Below are 19,989 nucleotides of genomic sequence, written 5' to 3' on the forward strand. Positions count from 1 at the left end.
CATTTTGCACTGTGAGATCCCTTTGTTGGTTCAGTGCATCTGTCCTGGTCAGTTCTGCTGAAGAATCCTCTATATTAGAGTCCTGCAAGAAGGATGAGTATTTTGCAGACAGCTGCTGGTAGCATACATACAAAGCAAATAGAGTCTCTTATTTCATCTGGTTGATCATTGGAGTGTGACAAAACTGACATGCGGTGTGAGGTTCTGTCCCAGAGGTCCGACAGATTACTGAGAACTCATCTCTAGTGGCTTGATAGTTTTCTCTGAGTTTCTGTGTTGGTTTTATTGTACGTTTGGGTATTACATTCTGTTTGGTAATATATGGCAGAATCTGCTCCCTGTACATCTGCGGGTTTAGCGGCATGGTGTATCTGCATTGGTTCAGCCATAAAGGAGTGTTCAGAGCCTTGTCTAGAAATTTTTTAAGGTTTTGCAAAAAATGGTACTGTCTCTTTAAGAATACAAACAGCAGCTTAGACAGGTGAGGTAACACAGTGCAATGTAGAGAAACAGTTTCAACATTCACTTCAATTGCAGTAAACTTGTGCGACCATGTGATTTCACAAGATGGCGGATGGCACTGAGCTTGATTGCAGATTAGCACACACATATACACAGCAGGCTGTAGGAATTCTATGCATCTTTTGACTATTCTGACTCCGATTGTTGTAATAGCGATTTATCCCTAGTGAGACCTCTATGCCTGGCCTGTATAAGCAGATATAATCACTGCGGACAATCCTTATCAGATAGCTTGAACTCACCAACACTGAGTTTATCCGTGTAAGTTGCTTTCTTCTGTAAGCCAGATAACAGAGTACAGCAGAACAGATGGATTCCGGTATTGTGCGGTCAAAAGATGCTGCTTTTGTAAGCGTACATATGAATACATGTGTACCTGTGCATATGCTGGAGCAGTATGAAGATACAAGAAGTGAAGTGCACAGAAGAAGGGGTGGAGCAAGGAAATGATCACAGATATCATGAACAGAAAAACAAGTGCATTACCAAAAACAGCCACTAGATAGAAGCATATAACCAAATATAGAATATTTGAATGGTTCAATGAATTAAACTATATAAATTATAACTGCGTAGCAGCACAAATATGCTTGCTTCAAGCCACACGACCCTTCCACTAATTAGGTAAGCACAGCTCCTGTTCCGGCCTACTATTACGTTGCTGGTCGGGAACTCACTTCCCACAACGCCATACATATACACCATTGGTCGGGATTGTGTAAAAGGAAGAGTGCATGGGACAGGAAACAGGAAGTAGTAAGGTTTGCTGTGGGATGGAAGAAAGGTATATGTAGGATGCAGTGCTGAATGTATAAGTTCTAATAAAAAGAAGTTGCTGTTGGATTTTATCCCCGAGTGCCTGTATGTCATGAAGATATCACAAATGGCAACAAAGCAAAGAATAAGACGTCTGCTGCAGTAAGTGCTGACTGCCATTCTATATGAATCATATACCAAGGTGTGTGCAATAAACATAGCCATATACAAGGACATTCCTCAGAAACCTGCATGCCACCACTACAGCACGATTACTGTACCTCCTGCGACATTGCTGAGCAGAGCAAAAATGACTATCTGCATATGTTCCCAAAATTTTACACAACTGATACCAATAACCTGTCTCATACCTAGAGAAAAAGGCTGAATAGGTTAGCTAACTTTCTGGAAGCAATAGTCTTTAAAGATAATAAAAGAAAAAGGGGTTTTATTACTGCATTATGCTGGCACAGAAGTGTATGACATACACAGCACACTACCTGCCACAGACACTGACACAACCAGTAGCTGCACCAAAGCCCTAGAGTATTTTAACACTGAACAAAACATCAGATATCAGAGATACAAGTTTGGGATTGCCAAGCAGCTTCCAGAAGAATCAGACAGCTACATATGTAACACGCGTAAGAGAACTGGCATATGGATATGCTTATGCAGAGTTGATGATGACATTTTAACACATGTAATTGTATCTTGCATATCATCCACCATAAGACACAAAGTACTGCAGCAACATAACTCCCTACATGACCTTCTCAAATCGGCTCATGCCATAGAAATAGCAGATATTTAGGCTGCTACAATGGAAAAGAGTGATGAATTCCATCTCCATGTGCATAATCTCAAGCATAATAGATAAACAAACCTAGAAACAAAATGTTACCAGGGTGGGAAGGATTTTCCCCATACCAAGAAATGTCCATCTTTAGGACTGACTTGCAGAAAATGTGGCAACGAGAACCATTTTGCAGTCTTGTGCAGATCACCACCAAACCTCCTTTAAATCAATCAAAACAGGCTAATGGAAAAATCTTGCACCAGAAGGTAGAGGAGACATCCACAACTGATGACTATTTGTTCATTACCTCTACAACTAAATCAGAACATTCTCCAAGTGTTACCATCACTGTATGCAATACGGACATTGCATTTACAATTGATACTGGAGCATCAGTGAATATTATAGACAATAATACATATAAGACATTGAAGATGCAGCCTGTCCTGCAAACTGTCCACACGAAAATATTCCCATATGGATCTCAGATACCACTACCTACGTGGAAAAATATTATGCTGGACAAAAACCTCCTGTGTGGTACCAGTGCCAGAGACCTCACACCCAAAAGACCTCAGCACTGCAGCTGCAGGCCGGTAGCACAGACCTCACACTTGATGAAGACCCCCGAGAGGCTGGTTCTCAACCATCTTCGCCCACTGGTGAGGTCTTCACTGGGTCCACTGCAGTTTGCCTTCCAGCCTGGCATCTGGGTAGATGATGCCATCATCTACCTCCTACACCGAGTTCTAACTCACCTGGAGAGGCCTAGAAGCACTGTGAGGATCATGTTTTTTTATTTCTCCAGTGCTTTTAACAGCATCCAACCTGGACTTCTGAGGGACAAGCTGGAGATGGCAGGAGTGGACCACCACATGTCACATTGGATACTTGACTACCTCACAGAAGCCAACAGTTTGTTAAATCTCAGGGTTGTGTCTCTGACAAGCTGATCTACAGTACGGGGGCACCACAGGGAACTGTGCTGGTACCGTTCCTCTTCACCCTCTACACTGAAGACTTCTCCATCAACTCCCTAGGCTGCCACCTACAGAAGTTCTCTGATGACTCTGCCATAGTCGGCCTTATCACAGGTGAGGACGACTCAGAGTACAGACAGGGGACACAGAATTTTCTAGACTGGGGTCAGGGGAACCAGCTCCAGATCAACGCGGACAAAACCCAGGAGCTGGTGGTGGATTTCCGCAGACAAAGGCCCTCTGCTTTGGTTCTGGTGAACATACAGGGAACAGACATTGAGGTGGTGGACTCTTATAAGTAACTGGGTGTTGACTTGAACAACAAACTGGACTGGAGCCATAATACTGATGCTCTTTTCAAAAAAGGTCAGAGCAGACTCTATCTGTTGAGGAGACTGAGGTCCTTTGGAGTGCAGGGGATGCTCCTAAAGACCTCATCAGCCGTATTCTATGGTGTTGTAGTCAATGGAGAACATTCAAAACAAGGTCATGTTACCAGTGGGGTTCCACAGGGATCTGTACTGGGACCAATTTTGTTTAATATCTTCATAAGTGATATTGCAAAAGGCCTCGATGGTAAGGTTTGTCTTTTTGCTGATGACACAAAGATAGGTAACAGGGTTGATGTTCCTGGAGGGAAACGCCAAATGGAAAAGGATTTAGGAAAACTAGAAGAATGGTCAGAACTCTGGCAACTGAAATTTAATGTGGATAAGTGCATGATAATGCACCTGGGGCGTAAAAACCCAAGGGCAGAATATAGAATATTTGACACAGTCCTGACCTCAGTATCTGAGGAAAGGGATTTAGGAGTAATTATTTCAGAAGACTTAAAGGTGGGAAGACAATGTAATAGAGCAGCACGAAATGCCAGCAGAATGCTTGGATGTATAGGGAGAGGTATAAGCAGTAGAAAGAGTGAAGTGCTTATGCCGCTGTACAGAACACTGGTGAGACCTCACTTGGAGTATTGTGCGCAGTACTGGAGGCCATATCTCCAGAAGGATATAGATACTCTAGAGAGAGTTCAGAGAAGAGCTACTAAACTAATACATGGATTGCAGGATAAAACTTACCAGGAAAGGTTAAAAGACCTTAATATGTACAGGTCCTTCTCAAAAAATTAGCATATTGTGATAAAGTTCATTATTTTCTGTAATATACTGATAAACATTAGACTTTCATATATTTTAGATTCATTACACACCAACTGAAGTAGTTCAAGCCTTTTATTGTTTTAATATTGATGATTTTGGCATACAGCTCATGAAAACCCAAATTTCCTATCTAAAGCAATTAGCATATTTCATCCGACCAATAAAAGAAAAGTGTTTTTAATACAAAAAAAGTCAACCTTCAAATAATTATGTTCAGTTATGCACTCAATACTTGGTCGGGAATCCTTTTGCAGAAATGACTGCTTCAATGCAGCGTGGCATGGAGGCAATCAGCCTGTGGCACTGCTGAGGTGTTATGGAGGCCCAGGATGCTTCGATAGCGGCCTTAAGCTCATCCAGAGTGTTGGGTCTTGTGTCTCTCAACTTTCTCTTCCCAATATCCCACAGATTCTCTATGGGGTTCAGGTCAGGAGAGTTGGCAGGCCAATTGAGCACAGTAATACCATGGTCAGTAAACCATTTACCAGTGGTTTTGGCACTGTGAGCAGGTGCCAGGTCGTGCTGAAAAATGAAATCTTCATCTCCATAAAGCTTTTCAGCAGATGGAAGCATGAAGTGCTCCAAAATCTCCTGATAGCTAGCTGCATTGACCCTGCCCTTGATAAAACACAGTGGACCAACACCAGCAGCTGACTTGGCACCCCAGACCATCACTGACTGTGGGTACTTGACACTGGACTTCAGGCATTTTGGCATTTCCCTCTCCCCAGTCTTCCTTCAGACTCTGGCACCTTGATTTCCGAATGACATGCAAAATTTGCTTTCATCCGAAAAAAGTACTTTGGACCACTGAGCAACAGTCCAGTGCTGCTTCTCTGTAGCCCAGGTCAGGCGCTTCTGCCGCTGTTTCTGGTTCAAAAGTGGCTTGACCTGGGGAATGCGGCATCTGTAGCCCATTTCCTGCACACGCCTGTACACGGTGGCTCTGGATGTTTCTACTCCAGACTCAGTCCACTGCTTCCGCAGGTCCCCCAAAGTCTGGAATCGGTCCTTCTCCACAATCTTCCTCAGGGTCCGGTCACCTCTTCTCGTTGTGCAGCGTTTTCTGCCACACTTTTTCCTTCCCACAGACTTCCCACTGAGGTGCCTTAAAAAAGCACTCTGGGAACAGCCTATTCGTTCAGAAATTTCTTTCTGTGTCTTACCCTCTTGCTTGAGGGTGTCAATGATGGCCTTCTGGACAGCAGTCAGGTCGGCAGTCTTACCCATGATTGCGGTTTTGACTAATGAACCAGGCTGGGAGTTTTTAAAAGCCTCAGGAATCTTTTGCAGGTGTTTAGAGTTAATTAGTTGATTCAGATGATTAGGTTAATAGCTCGTTTAGAGAACCTTTTCATGATATGCTAATTTTTTGAGATAGGAATTTGGGGTTTTCATGAGCTGTATGCCAAAATCATCAATATTAAAACAATAAAAGGCTTGAACTACTTCAGTTGGTGTGTAATGAATCTAAAATATATGAAAGTCTAATGTTTATCAGTACATTACAGAAAATAATGAACTTTATCACAATATGCTAATTTTTTGAGAAGGACCTGTATAGCTTGGAAGAAAGAAGAGACAGAGGGGATATGATAGAAACTTTTAAATACATAAAGGGAATCAATTCGGTAAAGGAGAGCATATTTAAAAGAAGAAAAACTACCACAAGAGGACACAGTTTTAAATTAGAGGGGCAAAGGTTTAAAAGTAATATAAGGAAGTATTACTTTACTGAGAGAGTAGTGGATGCATGGAATAGCCTTCCTTCAGAAGTGGTAGCTGCAAATACAGTGAAGGAGTTTAAGCATGCATGGGATAGGCATAAGGCTATCCTTCATATAAGATAGGGCCAGGGACTATTCATAGGATTCAGATATATTGGGCAGACTAGATGGGCCAAATGGTTCTTATCTGCCGACACATTCTATGTTTCTATGTGTGGTTTGTTGGGGGAGTAGCTTATCTGTGGCTGAGAGACAGAGATTAAATAAGTTCATCAAGAAGGCCAGCTCTGTACTAGGTTGTCCCCTTGATTCAGTGCAGGAGGTGGGTCACAGAAGACCTCTAGCAAAATTAACATCATTGTTAGAAAATGTCTCCCATCCCATGCATGAAGCTGTTGTGGAGATGGAGAGCTCCTTCAGTGACAGACTGCTGCATCCTAGGTGCACAAAGGAACGTTATCGGAGGTCCTTCCTCCCAGCAACGGTTAAGATTTAAAACCACCACTGTTCCCAGAAACCCAGTAGTGAAATTTTTAAGTAAATTCTGTGTTATATTTTTCTTGTATTTTACGCTTTAATTTCTAATTACTCTTATTTTGCTCCTGTTGTGAATGTGAATGCTGCTGTTATGCCCAAATTTCTCCACTGAAGGACAATAAAAGGATTTTCTTATTCTTCTTCTTTTTCTATTCCTAATGTTTTCAACTACAGTGATGATGTTCTCGTTTTTGGCAAAACCCAAGATGAACACAGTTCTGCATTATATGCAGTTTTTGGGTGCTTAGCATCTAAGGGACTCATGTAAGGCTACTTTCACACTTGTGCTTGATCGGATCCGTTCTGAACGGATCCGATCATATTAATGCAGACGGAGGCTCCGTTCAGTACGGATCCGTCTGCATTAATAACTTAGAAAAATTTCTAAGTGCGAAAGTAGCCTGAGCGGATCCGTTCAGACTTTCAATGTAAAGTCAATGAGGGACGGATCCGCTTGAAGATTGAGCCATATGGTGTCATCTTCAAGCGGATCGGTTCCCATTGACTTACATTGTAAGTCTGGACGGATCCGCACGCCTCTGCACGGCCAGGCGGACAGCTGAACGCTGCAAGCAGCGTTCAGCTGTCCGCCTGGCCGTGCGGAGGCGAGCGGAGCGGAGGCTGAACGCAGCCAGACTGATGCAGTCTGAGCGGATCCGCATCCATTCAGACTGCATCAGGGCTGGACGGAAGCCTTCTGCTCCGCTCGTGAGCTCCTTCAAACGGAGCTCACGAGCGGACAGCAGAACGCTAGTGTGAAAGTAGCCTTAAGCAGAAATGTGAATTTAACAAAAACCTTCTCAGGAGTTTTATGGTCACATTTTTTCTGCAATGGGAGTGCAGCCTGATCCAAAAAAGGTTTAGGTGATAAAAACTACCTAAATTCCTCAGAATGCCAGTGAAGTGTGCTAGTTTCTTGGGATGTCCAGTTAATGTGCTAGATATATCTAAAGTTTTTGAATAATTAGCGCACAAACTCGCAAAACAAGGTTGTCTTCAGATGCCAAACCTCATTTGACATGAATAAAAATGAACTATGCTAAACAACAACAATTGTTTACTTTGACCCAGCATTACGCAATGAATTGATTGTGGATGTGAGTCCAGTGAGCTAAGATCTATTTTATGAGAGTCAGATGGTAAACTGTACAGATCCTGAAATAAACCTCAAAGAGCTCAAATAATTCTCAAGTATAAGAGCAGAACTCTCAGTCATTCAGGAGCACCTCATTCTCCAAGGTACTAAGTTGGCTGTTCCTAAAGCCTTGTATAACTCAGTACTACAGATTGCTCACGAACGTCATCTGGGTATTGTTGGTACAAAAAAAAAAACATCTTCAGGAAAAAGTATGGTTTCCAAACATGGATCATTTGGTAGAGAACATGATAAAACATTGCTCCACTTTTAAGATAACTAAACCTTCAACGAGACCTGAGCCTTTACAAATGTCTCCTTTACCTAAAACTGTTAGAGAAGAAGTACGTAGGAGTTTACACATCTATGGTCCGCTGCCTAATTCTCAATACATTTTGGTGACAATTGATAAATATTCAATATACCCTACAATTGCATGAATCTCTTCAACCTCAACAAACAATGTTGAACAACAGTTTCACAGCATATGCTATTACACAAATAGTAACATAGTAGCATTGGGGATTATTTATTAAAAAGAAATATGCTCACGCCAGGACTAAAAAAAGTTGGCATGGTGTAGGCGGGAAGGGGACAGGCCAGCAGGCTCTTCTCATTTACCATTTTCTATGCCTGTTTTAGGTGTAGAAAATGGTCTAAATGTAAGACAGCTATGAAGCTTGTTTTACATTTAGAAGCCGGCTCCTCTACATAACTGTGGTGGATCCACCATCAATGCAGGCCTTTGTTAAGGCCGGTGTCTAAAACGCCGGTCTTAATAAATGTTCTCCATAGTTTATAAGACTGAAAATAGTCCATCCAGTCCAAGTTCAGCCTTCTGGGTACTGGGGTCCACCCATTCCAGTTATTACTTTAGTAGCCCTCCTCTGAGCCCTCTCCAGCTCTGCTGGGTGTCTTGTTCACAGGAGTCCAGAATTGTGCACAATGCTCCATGTGTGGTCTGACTAAACACACATTCGAACAATACACTTGCCGCAGGGCAAGCCAATGCTCCATGGTGTAAAGGACAAGTTCAGGCCATGTGCCCAATTTAAAGACCCAGAAGTTAAATGAGGCAGACCTATCAGTCAGTACATGCAGATATGTGCTGAAACACTGCCTCTTGCAGAAACAGTTAATATCAGATGGTGGTGCTGGATGTTATGGCGTGCTGACAAAGCTTTTCCACATTTCGTCCATGCTAACCCTCCCTTCAGAGGTGCTAGTGGTGCCCCAGCTGCATTGGCGATTTCCTCCTCCGCCTTGTGCTTCCACTAGACTCCCGTGGTCAGGTGGGAATGCCATCAGTAGCACTCCAGTGACAGAAGTAAGGGTGGAATGTTGTCCTTGTAGCAGGGATCCAGCAGGGTGGCCACCCAGTAATCAGCACTGGTAAGAATGAGGGCAACCCGGCGGTTGTTGCTCAGGCACTGCAGCATCTAGTCACTCATGTGTGCCAGGTTCTCATGGGAGATGTATTGTATGTGTCCTCTGTATCACGCCTGTCAGCTCCATGAGCTGATTTGCGTAACGCAGATCCTCCTCATCTTCCTCATCCTCCAAAATGGTGTCCTGGCTGGACAGTTGTGTACCTGGCCACGGTTGGTGCAGGAACCCACCCTCCGAGCCACCTGTGGATGACTGGTCTGATAACTGTGGGAATGATCCCTGTTCCTCCTCCTCTTCCTCCTGTGCCACATCCTCATCTATCATTGCCCGAAGCATATTTTCAAGGAGACATAGAAGTGGGATAGAATGCTGAGGACGGCGTCATCGCCGCTGGCCATGTTGGTTGAGTACTTGAAACAGCGCAACATGGCAGACATGACCGCATGGTGGCCCACTCACTCGTGGTGAAGTGGTGCTGTTCTGCAGAGCGACTCACCCGTGCGTGCTGGAGCTGAAACTCCACTATTGCCTGCTGCGGTTCGCATAATCTCTCCAGCATGTGCAAGGTGGAGTTCCATCTTGTGGGTATGTTGCATATGAGTAATTGAGCGGGAAGGCAGAAGTTACGCTTACAGCACGGACGGTCGAGAAGCAGCAGGGTGAGAACACCAAAAGTGTCCACAGATGGCCCAGACTTTCTGCATCAGCTGTTGCATATTCGGTTAATTTTTCCAGGAACCTCTGCACCGCAAAACTCTGCAAATGCGCCAGACAGGGGATGTGCATCAAATCGGCTAGGCTCATAGCTGCTACGAGATTTCGCCAGTTGTTACACACCACCAGGCCGGGTTTTAGGCTCAGCGCCACCAACCACTCATCGGTCTGTTCTTCCATGCCCGTCCACAGCTCATGCGTGGTGTAGGGTTTTTCCCACAAACATATGAGTTTCAGGACAGCCTGCTGTCGTTCCCCTCTGGCTGTGATGAAGTTGGTGGTGTTGCGCTGATGTGGTGAGGAGGAATAGGAGGAGGAAGCGGAGGCGGAGGCAACAGGAGGCACAGAGAAATGTCCTGCAATCCTCAGGCCCAGCCGCCACCACTTTTACCCAGTGGACAGTTAGGGAGATACAACGTTCCTGACGATGCTTAATGGCAAGGTCCACATAACCACTGATATGTGGACCTTGCCACTGATGGCTTTGCGCTGAGCACACCAGATTTTTTCAGGCATTTGTTCCTGCAGGGACGGCCCACCAGCACAAAGTAGTGGTGGCTGGAAACCACGTACCATGGGACGGCCACCGTCAGTAAGTTTTTAAAACTGTCCATCTCCATCAGACGGAATGGCAGCATTTCAAAGGCCAGGAATTTTGAAATGCTGGCATATAGGGCCAGGGCTCGTGGGTGGGTAGGAGGGTACTTCCTCTTTGTTTACAGTGTTTGGGGGATGGACAGCCGAATGCTTCTGTGGTACAATGTGGAGATGCTCAGTGACACTGGTGGTTGTGGTGGTGTTGCTTTCACATCCTCACTTTGACAGGTGACAGGTGGCCCTGTCGTTTCAGAGGGGAAGCAAGAGGGTGAGACCGCAGCATAAGAGGGAGCAGGAGGAGTCTCAGATCTTTCGTGTTTTACTCTACTGCATCTCGTGCTTTGTAGTTAGATGCCGGGTCATGCAGGTGGTGCTCAGGTTTAGAACATTTATGCCTCACTTCAGGCTCTGACTGCACAGCGTACAAACCACCTGTGTTTTGTCATCAGCACATTGCTTGAAGAACTGCCACTCCAGGGAACTCCTTTTAGCTGGCTTAGGTGTGCTCTGTCCCTCGGCATGTTAGGCAGTAGCAGACGTACTGGCTAGGGGGCGGCCACTCTGCTTTTGCACCCTGCTCCCTCTTTTGCTGTGTGGCTGGTGCTGCATGACCCCAAGCTCTTCCTCCGAACTGCACATGTCACTCTGATGACCTGGATGCTATGTGAGCTAAGGACCTCATCATCCTCCACATCATCTTCCACCCACTCCTCACCCCTGCCCTCCTTGCTGGTCTGCACAGTGCAGAAAGCCGCAGCAGCTGACACCTGTGTTTCATCATCATGATCAGACACACTGCGGCGGTCCTCCCACATCCTCATCCTCAAACATAAGTGGTTGGACATCAGTCTCTTCTCTAGGTGGATGGCCCACAGGAACCCCACAATCAGAGTCATCAAAAAGCATAAGTGACTGCTGCATGATCTTGGGGCTCAGACTGCTTGGCTGATGTGCAAGAGGTTGAGGTGAAAGATGTCATTGGACTGCCGGTGCCAACTCTGCGCTTTCAGAAGGGGACCAGGTGGGAGACAATGTGAAGGAACTGGGGGCACTGTCAGACATCCAATTTACTACTGCCTCTACTTGTTCTGGCCTCATCATTCGTAAAGCGGTATTTGGACCTATGAAATGACACAGGACGTCCTGTCGTCTGGCACAGATTGACAACATCCTCCCCCTACAGCAGGAGCTCAACCACTACCAACAATGGCAGCACCTCAACCATGGCCACGTCCCCTATTTGATGTTCTCCTCATTTTTTTACAGTCAACCAACAAATTGGCAAACAGACAAACAATTGTATTTCTGTGTCGCAAGTGCAAAGTAAGTGTTTTACACCCCAAAAATCGACTATTTCCCAAACTCGGGTCCGGGAAATGTTTTTTTACAGTACAAATTAATTTATGAAGGTATTGGGCGAAGTTTCACAAGACTTTGCGAAGCAATAACTTCGGCTCATCGGAGTTTCATGCGAATCAACTTCGACTGTTTCATCCGAAGACGATTCGCTCATCCCTAGTCCTAATAAGTCCTAACAGCAAATCAATCAATCATCATACCCACGAGCTCACAGATTTCACCACCACTTTTTTCCTACTAGAATCAGGAACAGGTGGGTGGGGAGAGTACTGGAGCTCATGAATATGAGGACTCATTGGCATGCAATAGAGCTGTTCAATAAAAGAGCAAAAAGCCAGTTCAATTATAGAACAATTTTGTAGCAGCTCTAACACCTAAACGTTTTCTGTCACATAAATAGAAAATATAAATCTCACTTAAAGCAAGTTTGATGCATTCTTTTTCATCAATCAAGTCTCTCCTAAACAACAAAATATTACGAACTTTCCACAATGCATTTTTCAAGCAGTTCATCATAGTCCATAATACCTGCTTCTTACCTGTCTGCGGCACAGTACAAAGTCAATACATTACCAGTTCGTGATTCATGTATAATTTGAGACCTCGCAGACTCGTTCCTTATTATTCATATGTTGTATTTTTTTTTTTTTGCATTATCCAGTCTCTTTTACAATTCTCTAGGGAGTACTGTCAAATAATATCTCAATTAATACATATTGCTTTGGTGGGACAAGCAACACTTCCACTGTTAAAGAAATTTGTATCCATTGGCATTTCCAGAACAAGTGTCCTGCTGCATACTTTAGGAAAAAAGACCAGGTATTCTCAGTTCTTTTAATCATCCTGAAGCACAGGGAAAAGAAATGCAGGTACAGAATTTTCTTAATATTAGGTATCCCTTTGCCTCCAAACTTTTTTGTTTATACATTGTCTACCTGTTGATTTTCTCAATTTTCGAGCTCCAAATAAACTGAAAGATTAATCTCTGAAGATATTTCAGACACTGATAACTTGGAGGGAAGACTACATTCAAGTACAGTAGAATTGGGATTATTAGGGCTTTAATGATTACATTTTTCCTTTCTATTGTTAATTTTCACAGCTTCCAAAACTCCATTTTGCTTTGACTTCCTCCCAACTCTTTTGACCGTTGTTATGGTCATCAAAATTTGCTCCAAGTATTTTTATCTGCTCTTTTTGTATTTTTAGATACAGGATATACTTCTCTCCAGTCTCCTATGGCAAAGCAATCACACTTCGTTTTATTACGACGAAAGGCAGAAGCTTGGTAAAAGAATTCCGCAATTTGTACAGCTTTTCTCAATGCAGGTATTGTTATACACAAGATTGTGACATCATCCATGTAGACACCTGTTCTAACAGTAAGTCCTTTACCACCAGGTATAAAGACACCCTTGATTACCTTGTCTTTTCGTAGTAGCGAGAGTAGTGGCTCCAAAACACAAATAAACAGAATGGGCGACAAGGGTAAACCTTGCTCAACTCCGGAAAACAAAAGTGACTTTGCCAGACAGAAAACCATTAATAAGAATTTGGCTGAAGGATTCTTCGTAGAGAAATGATATCTGTTTTATTACAATATCTGGAAAGTTCATTTGCTTCAGCACCAACCACAGAAACTCATGTGACACTATGTCATATGCTTTGAGAAAGTCCAAGGATAGTATGGTTAGATCTTGTTTTCTCTCATTCTGATACCAGATACAGTCTCTTATTGTGTTGAGATTTTCCCATACTCCTCTACCTGGGACTGCACTTAGTTGGTCTTGATGTATCTCTTTGCCAATTACAAATTATTTTTAATCCGGTTCACAAGCAACTTGGCCATAACTTTGTAATCCGTATTTAGGAGTTTGATTGGTCTCCAATTTTCTAATTGTGATTTGTCGCCTTTTTTGTATATTAATGTCACAATACCTTTCCTCCAAGATTCTGGCAAAACTTTTGTATTTAAAGCTTTCTTGAAGATATCCATCAAGTCTCCTTTCAATTCATTCCAGAATGTTAAGTAATTGTACTGGAAGACCATCAGACCCTGGCGTTTTGTGTTTTTGCGAAACCTTTAAAGACAGCATGCAATTCTTCTAGCGAGATGTCCTTGCAGAGCATTCTTGCTCCTATTTCTCCAGCTTGTTTTCTAAAGACTTTAAGACATCTTCAACAAAGGCTTTATCTATTTATCTATTTTTTTTTTTTTATTAAAGACCTCTTGATAGAATTGTTTGACTTTTTTAAGCATTTCTTCCTTCTTTGTTTCACCACTGATATTTTATATTACTGTTTTTTGCCCAGTTGTTTTTTTTTTGAAGAATCTTATGCATTTTTCATTAGCTTCAAGCTGCTTCACTTTGGTATTAAGTATTATTATTTAGCTTTTCTGATAAATTGCCTTTTTAATTTCTGCTTTTGTTTTCTCAATCAGGTCTGAGACATTGATGCCTCCATTTCTCAGCTTCAGGTAAATCTGTAGTTTGGTATTAAGATTTTTGAACCACTGTTTCTCTCTTTTGCAATTCCAAATTTGAGGAAAAATTCTTTAGATTTGGTTTTTACATATTCCCACCATAGCAATATTGACGTGAACCTTTCTTTACAACAAGTCCATTTCTTGTCGTTTTGAACGAAAACTTTCTTTATATCTTCATCATTCAATAGATCCACATTTAGCCTCCATACGCCTTTGCCTTTTCTATCTTCAGTTATTTGAATTTGCGCTAGAAGCAACTTATGATCAGAGAAGATATTACCTTCCAGGGACATCGTCACAGGCTTCAGGACTTTTGAAATGAAGAAATAATCCAGTCTTGATTGAACTAAAGAGTTACTCTATGTGTATCCTGGGCCATTTTCCTTTAAATTACTCCAAATGTCAATTAAATAAAAGTCCAAAATCATATTTTTAGGTTGCTGCACTTTTATTTGTCTCTTTTTCTTACTTGCTCACCAGTTCTGTCCTTCCTCTTTTAAGATACAATTAAAGTCTCCAGCCATGATTACTGGTGATTGGCCAGCTAAGAAAGGTTGTATGTCCTATAGCATCTCATCTCTTTCATGAAGTTCAGGTAAAGCATAAACATTTAGTAATTTGATGTCTCTGCCATTAAAGTTAATATTTACTAATAAAGCTCTTCCTGAAATCAATTGCATGTATGAAATAATTTGGCAACTATTTCCTTTGAATAGTATTCCAACTCCAGTAGCTTTGTTATTGTTGTCCTCACACTACAATGAATGGCCTTGTGTCCAACTTTCCCTTAGATCTGCGTAGTTTGGGGAGTATTCTATTCCACATTCTTGTAAAAAGTTGATGTCTCCAGATTAGCCAAAACAGCAGCTCTTTTAGATGCTCTCTTAATGTTCCTTACGTTAAGGGAGGAGATTTTTTGTGTACCAAACATTGTCCATTAAGAAAAACTTCAAATAATAAAAAGTCTCTTTGCATACAAAAGGAGCTCTCTTTGTTGAGCTCTCTCAAAATTTCTCACTTTCTGTGAGATGATTTTGTAGGAAAGCATTGCGTATCAGGTCATTTCATTAGATGAACTACTTGATATAAGTGGAACTAATAGCTCTGGTGATGCTAAGCTCTCAAACTGAAGAATGTGCATGGTATCAGATAAGGTCACGCTTGGTCTTAAGCCACTGTGGCTCTCATCTGCACTTTAACGGGATGCTCTTTTGACACTGAGAACATGGCTTTGTCTCCTGCGATCGTCCCCTTCACTCCATCGTCAGTAGCAGGTTCCCCTGCCACCTTTGCAGAAGCAGATTTTCCAGGAGCACTCTTCATCAGCACTTTGGATGTTCCAGGTACGCTTGTAGTCTCAGGGTTTCAGCCTTTTTGGGGGCCTCCGGTTCTTTTGTAGGTCCCTTGCCTACGGCAACATCTGCATAGGACCGAGCTCTACCACGCTTTAGACAGTCTTTAAAGGCATGGCTTTCCATCCTACACAGGTTGCAAATAATTACATTCTGACAATCGGTGCTTTTATGCACTGCCTGTTTGCACTTCCTGCAAATTCCTGCCTCCGCTTTACAGTTGGCTTGTACGTGGCCAAATTGATGACACTTTTGAAAAAATTCCAGCATCCCTGGACAATAAATGTACCCTTTGTCTCTTCCAATTGGGAAGTTTGACGGGGGGTGATTTAATCCTCAAATTCGTCCAGGGTCCTCCCTGAAGGTGACAAAAAATGTATACTTTCCGGTCCATAAGTCTGCTTTATTCATAAGCTTCCGGACAGATTTCAAAGTTAAACAATATCTCAAAAGATTCTTTAGTTTGTGAGCTGTATTGGAGCGATCCGTACCATTGAAATGAATGGGACAGCTTGGGTGTAATTACACCTGCTCACTGCTGCAGATGCAATGGCTAGAAGGTAAACAGTGAAGAGGAGGCAGCGCTGGCACGGCACGCGCCTTCTCTTTAGGCAGGGCAGGGGTGCCAGGTGTCGGACTCCCGCCAATCTGATATTGATGACCTATACTAAGGATAGGTCATCAATAAATATAACTTGAACAACCCCTTTAATTTAATTGACATTTGGAGTAATGTAAAGGACAATGACCCAGGATACACATGGAGTAACTCTTTAGTTCAATCAAGACTGGATTATTTTTTCATTTCAAAAGTCCTGAAGCCTGTGACAATGTCCCTGAACGGTAATATCTTCTAGCGCAAATTCAAGTAAATGAAGGTGGAAAAGGCAAAGGCGTATGGAGGCTAAATCTGGATCTATTGAATGATTAAGCTGTAAAGAAGGTATTCGTTCAAAACTACAAAGAATGGACTTGTTGTAAAGAAAGGTTCACGTCAATATTGCTATGGTGGGAATATGTAAAAACCAAAACTAAAGAATTTTTCCTCAAAATTGGAATAAAAAAAGCAAAAGAGAAAAAACTGTGGTTCAAAAATCTTAATACCAAACTACAGACATAGGCCTCATGCACACAGCCGTTGTTTTGGTCCTCATCCGAGCCGCCGTTTTAGCGGCTCGGATGCGGTCGCATTCACTCCAATGGGTGCTGTCTGCATCCGTTTGTCACACGCTGGACAGGATACAAGATACACAGAAGACCACAAAACAAGTGTCTAGGCAAGAAGCTGGGGATAAAGGTCACCTTCTGACTAATCCCTACCATCAAGGTCACCTCCTGACTAATCCCTACCAGCTCTCCCTACACTTATGTGCCCACGTTCAGACCCTAAAGGTGGGAATAAACATGACCCCGTGCCTAGGCTGAAGATTCCCTAAAATCCCTAAGATGGTGAAAGGGGGAAAGAGACAGCCTGCTTCCTCAGGACCTGGAGGGGGCAGGCGTCTCTCTAACAGCCTAGACAGAAAACAAGAAAAACAAAACCAACTTATCTTGTTACTGAGCAGAAACAGAAAATCCTTCCTTCCTTCCACTGAACAAGATAGAAGCTATAACCCGCACAGGACAATGGGAAAGGGGCGTAATTTAAACTCATACAAACGACCCCACCCAGTGCACCTGAAGGGAGGTGGATACAGCTCAATTCCAAGACCAAAACAAAAAACTACACACGTGCTGCTAACCTGGCAGACCTCAGCACATAACCTGAGCAGGGCAATAATAGGCAGTTATATGTAAAGGCTGTCCGTGCCGTTCCGCAGATTGCGGAGCGTGCACAGACACCATCCGTGTTTTGCGGATCCGCTATTTGCGAACTGCAAAACACACCACGGTTGTGTGCATGCGGCCTTACCTGAAGATGAGAAATGGAGGCATCAATGTCTCAGACCTGATTGAGAAAACAAAAGCGGAAATTAAAAAGGCAATTTATCAGAAAAGCTAAATAATAATATTTAATACCAAAGTGAAGCAGCTTGAAGCTAATGAAAAATGCATAAGATTCTTCTTCAAAAAAACAACTGGGCAAAAAAACAGTAATATAAAATATCAGTGGTGAAACAAAGAAGGAAGAAATGCTTTAAAAAATCAAACAATTCTATCAAGAACTATTTAATATAAACAAATAGATAAAGCCTTTGTTAAAGATGCCTTAAACTCTTTAGAAAACAAACTGGAGAGAGAGGAGCAAGAAATGCTCTGCAAGGATATCTCACTAGAAGAATTGAATGCTGTCTTTAAAGCTTTCGCAAAAAAGCCAGGGTCTGATGGACTTTCAGTAGACTATTATTAAACATTCTGGAATGTATTGAAAGGAGACCTGATGGCTATCTTCAAGGAATCTTTAAATACAGAGGTGTTGCCAGAATCTTGGAGGAAAGGTATTGTGACATTAATATACAAAAAAGGCGACAAATAGCAATTAGAAAATTGGAGATCAATCACACTCCTAAATACGGATTGCAAAGTTATGGCCAAATTGCTTGTGAACCGGATTAAAAAAGTGACAAAGTGATACATCAAGATCAAGTATGTGCAGTCCCAGGTAGAGGAGTATGGGAAAATCTCAACATAATAAGAGACTGTATCTGGTATCAGAATGAGAGAAAACAAGATCTAGCCATACTATCCTTGGACTTTCTCAAAGTATATGGCATAGTGTCACATGAGTTTCTGTGGTTGGTGCTGAAGCAAATTAACTTTCCAGATGTTGTAATAAAAAAGATATAATTTCTCTACAAAGAATCCTTCAGCCAAATTCTTATTAATGGTTTTCTGTCTGGAAAAATTACTTTGTTTTCCGGAGTTGAGCAAGGTTTTGGTTTTGGAGCCACTACTCTCGCTACTACGAAAAGACAAGGTAATCAAGGGTGTCTTTATACCTGGTGGTAATGGACTTACTGTTAGAACAGGTGCCTACATGGATGATGTCACAATCTTGTGTATAACAATACCTGCATTGAGGAAAGCTGTACAAATTGCGGAATTCTTTTATCAAGCTTCTGCCTTTCGTCGTAATAAAACGAAGTGTGATTGCTTTGCCATAGGAGAAAAGTATATCCTGTATCTAAAAATACAAAAAGAGCAGATAAAAATACTTGGAGTAATTTTTGATGACAATAACAACGGTCAAAAGAGTTGAGAGGAAGTCAAAGCAAAAGTCTAGAAAAAAGTTGGGAGTTTTGGAAGCAAATTAAAGCCATAATAATCATTAAAGCCATAATAATCCCAATTCTACTATACTTCAATGTAGTCTTCCCTCCAAGTGAACTGCGTCTTAAATATCTTCAGAGAGTAATCTTTCAGTTTATTTGGAGCTCGAAAAAAAAAGTCAGCAGGTAGACTATGTATAAACAAAAAAAGTTCTGATGCAAAGGGATACCTAATATTATGAACATTTTGTATCTGCATTTCTTTTCCCCGTGCTTCAGGATGATTAAAAGAACTGAGAATACCTGCTCTTTTTTCCTAAAGTATGCAGCAGGACATTTGTTCCAGAAACGCCAATGGATACAAATTCCTTTAACAGTACCAGTGTTGCTTGTCCCACCAAGGCAATATGTATTAATTGAGAAGATCATTCGACAGTACTCCCTAGAGAATTGTGAAAGAGACTGTTTGGATAATGCTAAAGAAATAATACAACATCTGAATAATAGGGAACAAGTCTGTCCAGTCTCAAATTATACAGAAGCTAAGTCTTTGGAATGTTGGATGTTGTTTAATTGCGCTTACCTCTCGAACTGCTTAAAATACTTAGCCTTGATGGTAATGCAGGATTGTCTACCGACAAGAGCCTATCAGCACAGGAGAGGACTGGTGTCCAAGAAGTGACTGTGTTATGGATGAAACCTCTCTCCACGTAAAGTGGAATTGTAAGTATGCACAGAACTTATGGAGGAGGGTCGGTGTTTTGCTAAATCATACTTGTGATCTGGGCTTCTTGAATCACAAACTAGTAATGTATGGACTTTGTACTGTGCCACAGACAGGTAAGAAGCCGGTATTATGGTGAACTGCTTGAAAAAAGCATTGTTGAAGGTTTGTAATATTTTGTTGTTTAGGAAAGACTTGATTGATAAAAAGAAAGCATCAAACTTGCTTTAAGTGAGATTTATGTTTTCTATTTAAGTGACAGAAAACATTTAGGTGCTGGAGCTGCTACATTATGGAATATTAACAGTTGCAATGTGCTCCTTGAGTAAATTTTGATGAAATAGTTTGTTTTGTAAGTTTTCTAGTTTTATAATTAAAATGTAAAGCTGGTTTTGTATGTCTCATAGTGCACAAGGATGCCATTGTAAGGTATGCTGACTGTACCTGTCTCATGGATAGGTTGTTGGCTTGCACATATCTGGCTTTTGGCTTATAGCTTTTATGTGATTGTTTGCTATATGTTATAGGTAATGGAATTGCACGT

At 42.0% G+C, this 19,989-nt stretch overlaps 1 long non-coding RNA gene across 1 annotated transcript in view; it reads right to left on the reverse strand.

The window, feature by feature from the left end:
• LOC122927930 overlaps positions 1-19,416 on the reverse strand; it is a 47,400-nt gene extending 27,984 nt beyond the window's left edge. The window contains exon 1 of the long non-coding RNA XR_006387829.1: positions 19,305-19,416. This is a non-coding gene — a long non-coding RNA (uncharacterized LOC122927930). The remainder of the gene's footprint in view (positions 1-19,304) is intronic.
• Positions 19,417-19,989: the final 573 nt, after the last annotated feature.

Source organism: Bufo gargarizans, chromosome 2 (genome assembly GCF_014858855.1).
Source record: "Bufo gargarizans isolate SCDJY-AF-19 chromosome 2, ASM1485885v1, whole genome shotgun sequence".
NCBI classification, from domain to species: Eukaryota; Metazoa; Chordata; class Amphibia; order Anura; family Bufonidae; genus Bufo; species Bufo gargarizans.